This window comes from Strix aluco, chromosome 10, assembly GCF_031877795.1.
Source record: "Strix aluco isolate bStrAlu1 chromosome 10, bStrAlu1.hap1, whole genome shotgun sequence".
Taxonomy (NCBI): domain Eukaryota; kingdom Metazoa; phylum Chordata; class Aves; order Strigiformes; family Strigidae; genus Strix; species Strix aluco.
In genome coordinates this window covers 2,928,458-2,942,490 of record NC_133940.1, presented here as the reverse complement: position 1 = coordinate 2,942,490, position 14,033 = coordinate 2,928,458, and the positions used below count along the sequence as shown (strand labels likewise).

The 14,033-nt window shown below is 40.6% G+C and overlaps 1 long non-coding RNA gene across 1 annotated transcript; it reads left to right on the top strand.

The window, feature by feature from the left end:
• Positions 1-4,551: 4,551 nt before the first annotated feature.
• On the top strand, positions 4,552-13,511 carry LOC141927712 (uncharacterized). The gene is made up of 4 exons (XR_012624562.1): positions 4,552-4,645; positions 8,506-8,600; positions 8,856-8,974; positions 12,975-13,511. It is a non-coding gene; the product is annotated as an uncharacterized LOC141927712 (long non-coding RNA).
• Positions 13,512-14,033: the final 522 nt, after the last annotated feature.

Below are 14,033 nucleotides of genomic sequence, written 5' to 3'. Positions count from 1 at the left end.
CCGGGCCGGGCCCGGGCCGGGCAGCCCGGCTGGCGGTGCGGGGGGGAGATTTCCTCTGAGGCGGCGGCTGGGCTTCGCAGTGGGGGCGCGCTGCGCTGCAAGGGGTGTTCTCTGAGGCTTCTGTGTTGCAGGCACCCAGAGTATGGAAATGTACGGATTTAGATAACAAAAATCACCATAAGTTTCTCTTTAGACTCAGACAGGAATTCTTTGAACTTTAATAAAGAATGTCTGCCTGTTTTAAATTGAAATAAAAGGAAAAGTAACTTGAAAGTAGTCAATAACTACCAAAACCAAACGTTTGTCTTTCATTTGAAGAAAATGCCAGCTAGTGCAAGCAATTCTGTAAAAGAATAATTCTACACAGATCCTGTATCAGCTGCTTTGATGAGGTTGTCTTTAAGATTATATCCCATCTTTCGTTAAACAGAGGTTGTGTCGTATCAGTAAAAGATGTGTGCTTGATTTCAGTTTAGATGCAGGCCATGTTGCAAGAGTCGGTGTGTTTTAACAGCAGAAAGTGATGCGATTTTGGATTTGAAATTGCTTGCCAAACAAAACCGAAAAGCTCTTGTAGACATTCTTTAAGACTTAGGCTAACTTTTTAAAAAGTATTTTAGTTCTATCCTGAACAGAACAGTGAATTCAAACTACTGAACTAACCTAATGCCAAACCACCTTTTTCATACCAGGAAGGGACTGAGAATGGTTCTCAAATAAAGGGGAAAATTAGCTCCTGTGAGCAAACCTGAAAGTTGTTCTCTTCTACTTGTTGAAAAGGAAAACTGAAGATCTTCTCGGAATATTTTTCAAGGTATATTCCTAAAAATGTTGGGTGCTGTTTTCTGCAGAACTTGGGGCATAACAAAGCTCATAGTACAAGCAGTATTTTGGTTTTGTTTGAATATTAGATTTCTGAAACTGATTTTAAAATACTGCACATGCTGCGTAATTTAAACTAGTATCTCAAAGGACTACCATCAACATACTAAAAGAGCAAAACACAATCTAACATGTGCTCCTAGCCTCACACAAACCATGATAAAGAAAACATTACATCAGCATAACCAACCCAGCCTGTTTTGGAGTGGGAGATGATGAAACTCTATCTATGTAAATAACCTATATGGCTTTTCACCAATATATTCTCCTTAAAGTAGTTTGTGCAAGGACAGCCAGTTGCAACAAAAATATCTGCTGCCAAAAGTGTTAACTCATTAGCTCCTGAAATTTGATTATGTTTCTTTTTAAGTCCTCTATAACTTGTGGAGCAAGGTTGCCACTCTGCAAGGGGAAAAGATTTTTTTTATGAATTACTTGTTACAGCTCTCGTCATTACCCTTAGAAACTTATGCTCCTTATATTTGGGACAGGATTGAAAAGTTGTGGATAGTCTCCTCATCAGAGTGATGAGATGATGCCCTCTGAGACAGCGTATCTCGGGTAGCTTTTACACTGCTGTCAGAAGAAATTAGAGACACAGTCAACACTTCTGGGACTTGGCCCAGCATCCTTCAGCACATCTGAGCAGCAGCCAAACCAGAACTGGCTTCAGCGTCTTTGTACTCAACTCATCTTCCCCGGGGAACTGACAAAGCACTTCAGTTTCCCCTCAGCACTCCTGGTTCTGCTGCGCTTCCCTGTGCCCTGACAGCACTGCCTTCCCATCCTGGTTGGAGGAGAGTCCTTCTTCTGCAGGGCTTGTTTGGAGCTGACTGGCAGGAAAGCTCCCGTTCCTTGTCACAGAGGTGCCTTGGAGGAAAATGGTGTGCTGCGTTACCTTCTTGGTAGTCTGCCATATCAGCCCCTTTTCACCTGTCTTTCAGGGCAGTGCGTGTCATTTATCTTGTGATTTGCACAGTCCTGTGGGTGCATTTCACACTGCCTTTAATTTGAACCTATATAGTGGTACCCTCGTTGGCCCCGTGCCATCAGTTGCCTTCAGGTGACATTATTTCTAAGTCATATACAGCTGATTTTGTGAACTCATGACTTTGCAGGCTGTTGATTTGTGCATTCTTCTTTACTGATATAGGTATATTTTCCTTTATGTCTTTTAAGCAATAAGCTGCTTCTTCAGTCTCACATTTCCCAGTTCATCCAATATATTTTTTCCACAGCTGACTTTCAATTCTTCAACTATTTGCTTGTTTCCTGCTCAAGATTAGCTTTAAAGGCACAAACTTAAGAGAAAAATGACTTGAGTTTGTCCGTGTAATTGTTGTACATCAGCGTGCATACGTTCAAGCCTTCCCTTGAACCGAGGGGCGCAGAGGCAGTCACTGGCAAGCAGACGATATTCACGTTGCGGTCCGGTGTCAGTCGGCCAGCACAGTGTCTCTTCCTTCAAAGGGACCTGAACTTACGTCAAATTAACGACGGGAGACAAGGTGACGGGGTCCGGAGCGCGAGGCCCGCCGTAACGTCCAGCCGTAGCACCTCGGCCCCACCGTCAAGGCCCCACCGGCCCCGCTGGCCCGGCAGCGCTGGCGGAAGCCGCCTCGGCGCGAAGCAAGGCCACAGACCACCCGCCGCCGCCCCGACCCCGCCGGGCCCTCGCACCCAGCCCCGGCAGAAGGCGCCCGGCCTGGGGGCTGCTGTGGGCGCTCCCCAGCTCCGGAGGCGTCACCCCGGGGGCAGGTGACGGCGTCGAGGCCCGGGAGATCTGAGCGGGGCTGGGCGTCCCCGGCCGGGAGCAGGCGGGGTCCAGCCCTGCAGGGTGGGGGGTGGCTGGCTGGAGCCCCGCGGCGGTGTGGGGCGGGAGCCGCAGCCGGCTCCGGCGGTATCTGTAGTCGGGGCCCTTTCCCCAGGGGCAGGGGCTTTCTGCCAGCCGCCGGCCTCCAAATGCTGCGGCTGTTTCGTGGGTAATTTGGTTAACTGAGTAATTGCGGGAGTTCGGGCAGGGTGGGAGGAAGGAGTTGGCGGATGGTCATGAGGCCGCTCCCTTGAGGTGCTCTGGAAGCATAAAATACAGTCTGGAAAATGAATCCCAGACCCACCGGCAAAGAGGGGGCTTGAGCAGCACATGGCAGTGTGAAATAGCCAGCCGGGGGCCTGGGGAGGAAGGAGGGGATCGCTGATGGGCTGCTGGAGGCAAGCCATAGCGCCTGGTGCTGGACTCGGGCCTTGACACTTGGCCTCTGGCAGCTTCCCAGCGCCAGGGCTGGCTGCTGTGGCAAGTAAGGTGTTGGGGTTGCCTGTTGCCCTGTGGTCGTTTAAAGTCATTCACTGAGAAGAGAAGAGACAGGGAGCTCACAGCTGGAGGCATGGTTGTGTTAAGGCATGTTTAGGTACTGCTGCATGTGTGCTTTTCATAGATGCATTGAGGCCACCTGGTCCCATGACAGGGTTTTGTGTTATAAAAATGTGCTACATGTGCTCAGCATATAATTTTCAAATCTTCATAGCTTCATTTGAAAGCATGTACATGGCAAACATAGTATTACTCCTTGAGCAGGAGCTGTATTGTTTTACATAGGAGAAGATTTGAACTATATTTACTAAGATGTATGTTGTTCAATTTGAATAACTCAAGACTTAGTCCTTGGAAAGAGTGCAACTGAGACAAAAAAGCTATTGCTGTTTCTCCCTCCACCCTGGTTATTCATTCTACCCTTTGATTTATTGCATAATTCTCTGATGAGCTAAAGAGATCATTTCAGCTTTAACCAACCTTTTAATCTTGTAATTAAACCAAATAGTTTCAAAATCAATTATTCTCTGCAATACGGTAATATAAATGATTACTGTTTTGAAGGTCAGATCTAGCATTTTGAAATCAGAAACTTCTATCTCTCATCAACAGGCTTAAAAATGTACCTGAAAACATAATTGTGTGTCTTGGATCATTACGCTTACCAAGTGTATGAGTGTACTTAGGTTCTCAGGTCACTTTAATTCGAACAGCTCTTAAAGAAGCGTGTGTAACCAAGTGCCTCACAGTAATAGTGTTCTATACTGGCTCTAGCAACTAAAATAAGTGAATGGCTTGGATATTTTGAGGAATTAGTAATGCAGTTTTTTTCAGTATTAGTGTGCTGTATATTTTTTCCATCCATCCATCCATCCATCCATCCATCCATCCATCCATCCATCCATTTAAATCTTTTGTTACTATGATTAGGAAGCTTTTCAAGGCAGGATCATTAGGGCCTTCCATTAGCGCAGTTGTACTCATGTTTGCCTAATACAGTGCATTCTTAACCTCGCAGGAGCTTTTTAACATCATCACAGCATAAATGATGATAAAGTATGTTTCTTAAATGTTTCTGTGACATACCCTACTCATTTAAACTGCCAATCTGGAGTAAAATTTAATAGACTCTCAAGATGAATAATAATTGAGAAATATTTTGTGTATTTATGTGCGTATATATATATTTATATGTTTTACTACCAAAGGAAACTGAAGCTTTACTAACTGGAGGGGAAAAAAACCCAACTTTTATTTTTCTTCTGCGTTTTCTAGGGTCTTTCTGTAACTCTGGCACAGATGCTGTAAGACCACCAGTGATGGCTAAGTATCTTACTTCTTTATTGCTGAAAGGGGCTGAAGCATTTAGACAGGAGTTGGCTGATCAGGCCAAACAACACAGTATCACAGTAGTCAATGTAACAGCAAAAGTGGCCTCCGTTGGAGAAAATGGTAAGAACTGTTTTCACATTGTGACACAAGTATTTGTCCTGTAAATGTTTTGTCTGTTTGATTCATTTTGTTTGTCAGTGTCAATGTCTGATGCAATTTGTTGTCAAATGTCAAAACATTCAGTCTGTTTTGTCTGACTGATTCATAGTCATGTAGCAAATAGCTTAGCTATCAGGTATTTAAGATACATGTTGTGAATAGTAAAACTATTGTTTAAAAAATATACGGTCAAAGGTTTTTTTGTGAAAGTGTATTTATACAAGAAAAGATGACTGCTCTTAAATTGCGTGCTGTCTTATTTTTAAGAAAAGTCTGCATAGATGGCTTTTCCGTAGAACTGGTTGCTAAATATAGTTTCTGGGGCATTTGTGATGTGCCCCAGAAAATTAACTCCATCCCAGCCAGAGCCGGTACACTGTCTCACTTTGGGTTGTGATCATGCTGAATCATGTAAACCAGGCATTTTTGAGTTACTGGTAATCACATAACTGAAAACCTTGCCATAGAAAGCACAAGCAGAAAGAGTGACGGTTGGTATCAACTAGGTGTGTAATATTCTTCTCTCCTAGTCGACATTCTACCGATGTCTCAGGACATACTGTTAGAAATGGCTATACAGCTGGAATAATAAATCGAATCCTGTACTTAGAGAAGTCAGTATGAGCTTTGCCGCTGTTTTCACACAGCCATCTTAGTTTTCCTATGGGTTTCAAGGTTACATCCTTTGGACATAAAAATAGAGTGGTATGGTTAATGCAGAAGGACAGATACAGTACAGGAACACTGGCTACTTCAGAAAATGTTTTTTATATGTGCTGCTTATATTTCATGAAGGGTGTTTGAACTGTGTATCCAAATATTGTTTGGTTCCCTAAAATGTCCCCTTTTTTCTTTTTCTTTTCTTTTTTTTTTTTTTAATTTCTAAACCTATGCCTATGTTCTGCAAATATTTGCATAATGTCTTTTTATCTCTAAGTCTGGGACTAGGCCTGTTTTGCACTTTTTGCCATACATGATGTTAATTATTTTTTTTTGCAGACAGTATGTTAGCTTGAAACCTCCAGGTTAAGGGCTGGGCATGAATTCCAAATCTTACTAGTAAAACTATTTCTCTCCATGTGTTGTTGATTCTTTTTCAATCATCCACAGAGCTGTGTAAATACCAACATGGGTAACCATTATTTAAAGGTAAAAATCTCAGGATTGACTTTCCTGAAATGAAACATATGTTTGAATTTTATTTCAACTGAGGTTTCAGAAGTTTTATTTCAGTTCCAGGCTGCTTATGGAAATTCTTCATGGTGTAAGAAATTCAAGCTTTAATCCTTAGGATTACTTTTTTGAGAATACTGTTTCTTCTTTTGTAGTGTTATGTAAAACAGAGGCTGTAAACAGCTGTCTAATGGTCCCAGAGCCCTCAGAACAGCCCAGAAAACTTTACCAAAGGCATTCTGTTGCTCGTTACATTCTCAACTGTTGCTGTCCTCTTACTAGAAGCTTAACAAGATAAATAAATTGGAACATGAAGTCAATACATATCTAGAGTCATGCCATTCTGAAATGGGGAAACTGGCCAAGATACCAAGATATATCTAAATAAATATCAGGTATTTATCTGATAGCTGAAGAAACTGAAAGATCTCCACTAAAGGGGGGTGTGTGTGTACATATATATATATATATATATATATATATATAGTTCTGTGTAGAAGCCAGAAGACTGGACACTTCTGTGTCTCAAAAATATAAGGTGCCTCAAAAAGATGTGGTTCAAGAGTAAGAAGCTTACTGCTCATGTAACATGGGCTAAATCCAAGGAGCAGGATATGTTACAGTGCAGCCATTACAATATTTCAGTGTAGTATTACTCATCTTTCTGGCTCTGACACCCAAGACAGAGCTTCTTTTATCCTTGGCAAGTGTCAACTGTCTGTCTTGACCTCAGAAACTAGTGCCATTGTCTGATGTTATGTACCATTCCTCGGAATGTCATCATGGTTTTGGGCACTCAGGGCTTCTCCTTGAACTTAAGTGAAGATGTGACTGGAGTGGGATAGTCATGCCACTGACCTTCAGATGTTTTAACTTGGGCTTCCTGTAGAGCCAGTGGTGAGAAATGCTCAGACTAGTTTCAGGCCTAAGTTAAACTCTTGTTCTTTCCAGTTATGCTACATGGTACAGCTAAGCAATATAACCATAACCTGAATTGCCCCCTGGAGGAACCTTGCTTTCTAGCCTCTTAGTTTAGATGTTAAATTTAATGTCTAATATTGGGTAACACAGTTATCCTAAAGCATGATAAAAGGGCAAGGAATTAACATTTAGAAAACAAATTTCTTAACCAGTCACATCTTTAAAGGACTTGAAAATAATGGCTCTTTGACAATAACAAATGGCCCAGGGCATTTCCTGTTTTGGTCTGAGCTCATCTTCCTTTTCTTTTCTTTTGTAAGCTTATATTTTAGAGGTATTTCAGGCTGGCCATTGCCCATCCTGTAGGAAAAACAGAAGGCAGGGAGCTTAATACACACTAGACATCTGCCCTGCATAGAATGAAGTCATACTCCTGAAAAGAAGAGCCTGTATTTGTGCCATGCGATGGGACTACAGTGTTCTTTGCAGTCCTTGAAGAGAAGCACAGTCTTCTTCCCTGAAAGTGCACCAGCAGATGAAAGATGATGAAAACTCATGAAGTCTCTGTTGCTTCTCAAAGGGTTGATTAATGAGCAGCTAGTTTTTTAAACATGTTTTTATACCATTATTTTCAGCCAAATCAGCAAGTAGATCCATGTGGCCAAACAGGTGCTGGGACAGCAGAAGAGCAGGCAGAAATGCTGGTGGGACAAAAGAGCAGGGCTGCTTCTCATCTATTAGGCAGTCTTAGATTGGCTAAATTGCTTCTGAAGTTGCATCTTTGGCAATTCTTCAGCAAGGAGTCAAATATGCAGGAGGCTGGCTGGATTGCAGCCTTTGGGCATATCCAGACTTGCAGAGTTAGAGAGAGTATTTCCAAATGTTGTTCAGCATAAAGTTCTCCATTTAATGCTGCCCTGATGTTGTCACAACATGCTGCAGCCAAGGATGAGAAGAGTTTTGAAGCAGGCCAGGCTTCCTTACTGAAAGTTTGCTCACAGCTGAAATCTGAAGAAATTGAAAGGTTTCCACTGAAATGATGAGTGTTACCAAGCACTGGCTGATCTGACCCTCTGTAGTCAGAATAAACCCCATTTTGCAAAAACTGAGCTGTAAACAGCAAAATTCTGTTGTTAGTAATTCAGTTTTGTGCATCTGAGTTTCCCTTTGCTGTTTCAACAGATTATAGGATCTGACTGCAGTTCCAGTCAGGTGCTTTTGTATAGTGTTGCCAAGTACTGTCATGTACTGCATCATGTATGTGGGTGCACTGAAGAATACACAGACATTTATAAAGCACCGTAAGATCTTTCTGGGTGAATGGCGTTATAAACCTAAGATAATTATTCCAACAATCCAAAAATTCTGTATAAAGCAGATTTTGGCATTGTGAAAAGAAACAAAACATGCAACAATTTAGGGGTAAGGGAGGAATCCTTTTATTTTAAGGATAATATTAGTATAAAGTTAGAAATGAGTAATTTTCTAACTCATTTCCAACTGGGTGACTCATGCTCTTGGCAAATTAATTATCCAAGACAAATGATTCAGAAATAGATGCTATAGTTTTATTATTTTTTTAATCAGATGGCTATTGCTGTTACAAATAAACATGAGGCTTGATTTCAGGTATAACAAATGTAGCTATACGCTGCAAATTATGCCACAGTGCTGCTTGAGTATGTGTTACACATGCCAATTTTTCTTATCTGATGTTTTGGTTTCAGTTTTAGGTGAATGCTGTAGTAGCTACTGGGTGTCTAAAGCAGCTGTGGCCACCAAGAATCTCAGCAGTGAACTTTGACAAGGGAAGTCTAATGTGGTCTGTATTTCTTTCCATACAGGAACTGTGATTTATTAAAGCCTCATCACAGGAACATTCCTATGAACAAACTTTTCACCTCAGAATTCTTAATAAATTGTTTGATGAATATTATTGAGAACATTGACATGGGGATGATGGGAAGATCCATGCCATCTTTGCTTGGGATGGATATATTGTATTGTTGGCTGTAACCCCCTGTCTCTGTTCTCTTTCTTTTTTTCTCCCTGCCCTGCCCCTCCTCCTTGGCTGCAGTTTGTAAGGGAATATCACAATGCAGGTCTGATCTGTTGAAACCACAGCTAATGCCCATGCCTGCCTCTGATGGGAAGAGAACACAGACCACAAGTTTGGGATTTCTGGCCTCTTTTTAGGCAAGTCTGTTGCTTATCTTCCCCTTTGCCCCCCAGTTCCCTTTGTTCCTGCCCTTCCTCTGTATCATTAATTCATATCAAAGTTCAGTGTTATTGGTTGCTGGGAACGCAGTTTCATTTGGCTATACGTACACTCTTCCCTAAAAAAAGTCAGATACTACCTCCACGTTGCATGTTCATCGTGCAGTGAAAATATGGAGCATGATTTTATTGTAGTAGTTCTTAATGATTTTCAGCTGAAGTAATGAAGAGGAAAGTCAGGCACATTTTTGTGAGGTGTTCATGTTTCTCAACTATGATTCTTAAATTGGAAGTTTTGAGTTTTTAATAACATTAGAAATTATTCATGTTCATTGCAGATACCTATACATCCTTATTCTTAAAAGGTAGGATATTTGCTAGCATAGCTGAAATTATTCCTGTAGTGAGACAGGAGAATGTCTAAGGAAAACTGCATTGAGTAATAGTTTCTATTCTCTTTATTTTGTTCAGTTGTAAATATAGTAGACAACAGATGAAATAGCTATTGACGTAGAGAATAACACAAATTACATCAAACAAGGACTTCAAACAGCGTGTTTTGAGGTCAGTAACCTGTGTGCCTAGAACTTTGGTCACACTGGTGACAGCCAGCTGACATAACTTATGTGGATGTACATGCAAAGATAAATAGGTAGCTTTTTGCTGAATTTCCCAAGCAGAACAGCAAGATGTCAGTGAAGGTGTATGTTTCTAATGGGCTCAAGGCACTTCAACAAAGGAAGCTGTTATAGGTAAATTCTCAAATTGATGTGAGACAGGGCCAATAAAAATTCCAATTGTTTATTTAGCAAGCGGCAACAAGCAAAACAGCGCTGGGCGGCCGGGGAGTTCAACTCCACCAACGGCGCGCACTTTCGAAGTTTTTTCGTCTTGCTTATGTGTTACAAAGTGATGTATATTAATGAAACTCTCATATATATTCATAATCTATCCCCGCCTACCCCCGCTTCATATTTTAATGAGGTTTCTCTGCGCAGTAAACTTCAACAGTTCTGGGCGGTGGTCGCAGAGTCCTGAATAGTGGTCGTAGAGATGAAGTATCTCCTCTTCCTCGCCGTTGAACTTTTCACCCCAAGGTTCTGCGCAGCCTCTGTAGTTCTCTGACATGTCTCTGCTTGCCTCTTGTCTCTACATGTCTCTGTTAAAGCTCTGATAAGGACGCACCACTATATCTTCTACCTACCCCCTACACAGCCTTGATTTATTATGTTAGTTAAGCTAAGCGCTTGCTGTTAGTCGGTTAGTTTTATACAATGTAGCAATATTAGCTTTACATAGCTCAGGTGGTGATTTACTTCTCCATTGTTTTAACTGAATTTGATGAATAAATAGTTTACTATCTATCACAGAAGCCAATACTGATGAGTTAACTTGATGAAACTGCAAGAGGGTTTTTTTGCTTGTTTGTTTGGTTTTTATACCTAAATGGATCCTGTTTTCAATAAACAGCATGAAGGAGGAGTCTTTCCAGGGCTCTGCCATATCAAATAGAAGACAGCATGTTCTGTCTGATGAAATGTAGGTTTGACTGCTAATCGGCCAACGCAAAGCATTGCTAAATTAATAGCCAATTTTGCTGAGAATACAACTTCTCAGGAACTGAAGGTGTTTCCTGAATCTGTGACTGGCTGAGAAAAATGGGAATTCCTTTTAAGAAGATCAGGATATTCTGATTTTTTCAAACAGAAGTCTTTCATATTTCCATGTCAGCACTGATCCTGCCTAGGCAAATGAGTTAAAAATCGGAGAATGACTCTGGAATACTGCAACTGAATTTTCCAGTTGGGGGGCATGGATATTTTAATTTTCATTTTGGGTCAAACTGATCCAAATACGTGTTTCGGTTTGGAGGTGAGACCTGTCTGCAAGTCCTTTCTCAGCTCTCTCACTACTTTTTGTTTTAGCATTGTTGCTTTTGTTTCTTTAAATGGGAGATGAGAAGAGCAGTTATTCTCACTTTATGAAGTGTCTGAAGACCTGTGGGTACAGAGCACTCCATTAGTGCAAAGTATTTAAATGTAGAACTATGTCTTCTTCCTTTTTCCTTATGCCAGTCTGTGCTGTGACTGAAATCAGTCTGCTTACAATCAAATTTAATAGGGGCAGAGAATATTTTTTTTATGTTTTAACCACAGACTTTCTCATTCAGTGAAAGTAGGGTTCCAGCCTATTTCTCTCTGCAGGAAATTCATATATATATATTTTTTTAATGTTTTAATTGATTAGGTAGTTTTTGCTACTCCTATGAAAACAGTCTATCCAGTGCTGTTTGCATTTGCTTCAAAATGTGGGAATTAATCCATGCTAAAAATTACTTGGTTTATGTGTGCGTTGTTTAGTTTATATGTTCTGGGAGGATCTAAGGACTGAAAACTGGCAATAATAAGGAGGTCATAAATCAGGCAGCTTTTCTTGGTTTAGGATTTTAGGTCAGGCGTATCAATTCCAGCTTATGCTAGATTGCAGCTGTGCTTGTGAATGGAGACTAGATCATGTCATGTAATTTGTGGGGATTTTCTCACTTGCAATCCATGACCACTGATGCCTCATAACCACTGCAGCAGGGGTAGCTGTACCTTCCTGTCTGGTTTGTGTGCTTGTTCTCTTTCTTTTTTTTCTTTCTTTCTTTTTTTTTTTTTTTTTTTTTTTTTCCTTCTAAGAGGAAATGAAATTAAGATAGATGTCTCCTTTGGTATTTTAAGTAAATTTTATAAAGGGAGGAAACGCAAATCAGTTGGTGCTTGCCACATATAGAGCAGTCAGACAAAAAGTATGAGGGGTTGATGTCTTAGCACTATCAGTTCTGTTTTCAGTGGATATACAGAGGTTTTGTAAACAAAAAAGGTATCTCTGTCTCCTGTTGTACAGGAGTTACACAATGCTTTTGTTTTCTTTTCCCGTGTGTGAAATGTCTGGCACCAAAGTAACTCCGAGGCTTCTTTATCTGACTTCTCTGTCAAAATTAAGGATAAATACAGCAAATTTGATTAGCAGTGTTCATGAGATCAAGGAGTCTGTTTTACCATTCTGGGTTAAAAAGAATGATAAATGTGTATAATTAGGACTTTATGTGTGTCAAAATAATGCTTTGGTCCCAAGGTGTTCAGTCATACGTTGTGAGATAATAGAACATCATCTATGCTCTGTGGTACTTGGCATATATGTTTCTTAGACCCTTTCAGGTTAATCATTGATTCAGAGAACTTGTTTCAATGACCCAGATGGTCTCTTTGAGTCTTAAATTCCCATTAGACCAAGTGTGTGTATTAGTTATGTTTTATTGCAAGAAAACAAAGATTTTGGTGACACTAAGGTTCCTGCAGTGAAATGCAAGTTGCCTTCTGTGTGGGAGAGATCCTGGAAGTTCCTTTCTATTGTTTTGGGTTTTTTTCACAGTGTATCTAATGAAAAGACAGAAGTCTGTGTAGTTCTGTTTTTCTTTTTTTGTGTGTACATAGATTGTATTGACCTTGTGAAAACCTGAAAGCACTAAATTGGCCTCTTGAACAAAAGGAAATGCATTTCACAGAACAGACGATTCCCTGTAGTATTTATTCTGAAAGGTCACCAGTCACAGAAACATCAGAGGATGTAACTATGGCAAACCAACCCAATGTTAGCATAATGTTTGGTTATTTCCCTTCTTTGTTACTAGGTAATTGGAGCCTTTAGGAACACATTTGTCATTTATAGCACAGCCCCTTCCTACACAAGACTCTGATTCTTTGCAAACATGGATAAAAAAGGTATTTTTAAAAAGATTAGCATTTGAATTTTATTGTCTGTGGTTTCAGCTTGATTTCACAAGGACATATTAAATGTTGTTCAGCATCAAAAACCTAAGCAAATGTTTGTTTTATCTATCAGAAAGCAAAGTCATGTTGTTCAAGTACTAAAGTCTTAACTCTAGATTAGTTGTGGTGTTTGGACTTAACTCTGTGCTTAAATGCTCTTTCAGACATACACTTCCCTGCTACTGAAGGTGATTGAGGAGCAAAACCAAAGGTGTGGTGTGTTTCTGTTTTGCACCGATTCCCATCTGTGGACTAGTTTGGAAGAAGGAAAATAGAAGCTCTGTGACCTTTCTAGCCTCTGATGGACACTGTGTGTTCCCTCCTGGGTTAGAGGAGTAAGCCAGTTTTGTCTGGTTTGGAGGTATGTATGTCTAGCTAGAATAGTTCAGAGATGCTTTTTTTCCCTCTTCCACATACAGACATAGAAAGTCTGGTTCCCTGTTGTAATAAAACATATATGGTATTTGTTATTCAAATCTCAAGGGGAAAAAGAAGTTGTAGTCAGGATGTTGTGGCCGAACAGTTTTGTAATTCTCTTATGTAAATAAGAAATAAGATATATGTATATAGTTTCTATTGTTAAAATCAGTTGTTAGAAGGGAGCTAAAATGGCCCCCATCTCCAAGCCACTACAAAAACACTTGTGCTGAGTCATCCCCCCTTCTGTGACGGAAACCTGAGAAAAGCCCGCGAAAACAGGAGAAAAGCCCGGGAAACTTGTTTACAACTTTGCAGCCCCCTCAGGGTACGCCCATCATGAATATGGATGAAGCCTACACTATAAAGGGACTCAGTGCTGTCCTGTAAGGTCTGTGTCTTGGTAGAGCAGAGACTCCCAGCACACCCAGCGCTGTTCTGCTCACTCGCCGCTTGCTAATAAAATTTTATTCATCACTAAAAATTGAGAAGTGGTTATTTCCCACTAAATTACAATTAATCAATAACACCTGTTCTTATCTGATTCATAATCATTAATATCCATGGGAATTTCGTGTCAGCATTTATACTCTGGGAATACAGACCAACGCAAGTGAAAAACCTCCATGCAGCTGAGTACTGATAGGAGAACCAGTTTCTCCTCCTCTTCAGATGTGGTAGTGCTGAATAAGGAAGAGAGAGTCTTTTGTAATTGTCAGCCATTCTGTTACTGTCTTTCAAAGTGCTTGTTTTGAAGCTGTTACTTCCCTCCTGATGGCATTATGAAGGTCCATATAAAAATGCTG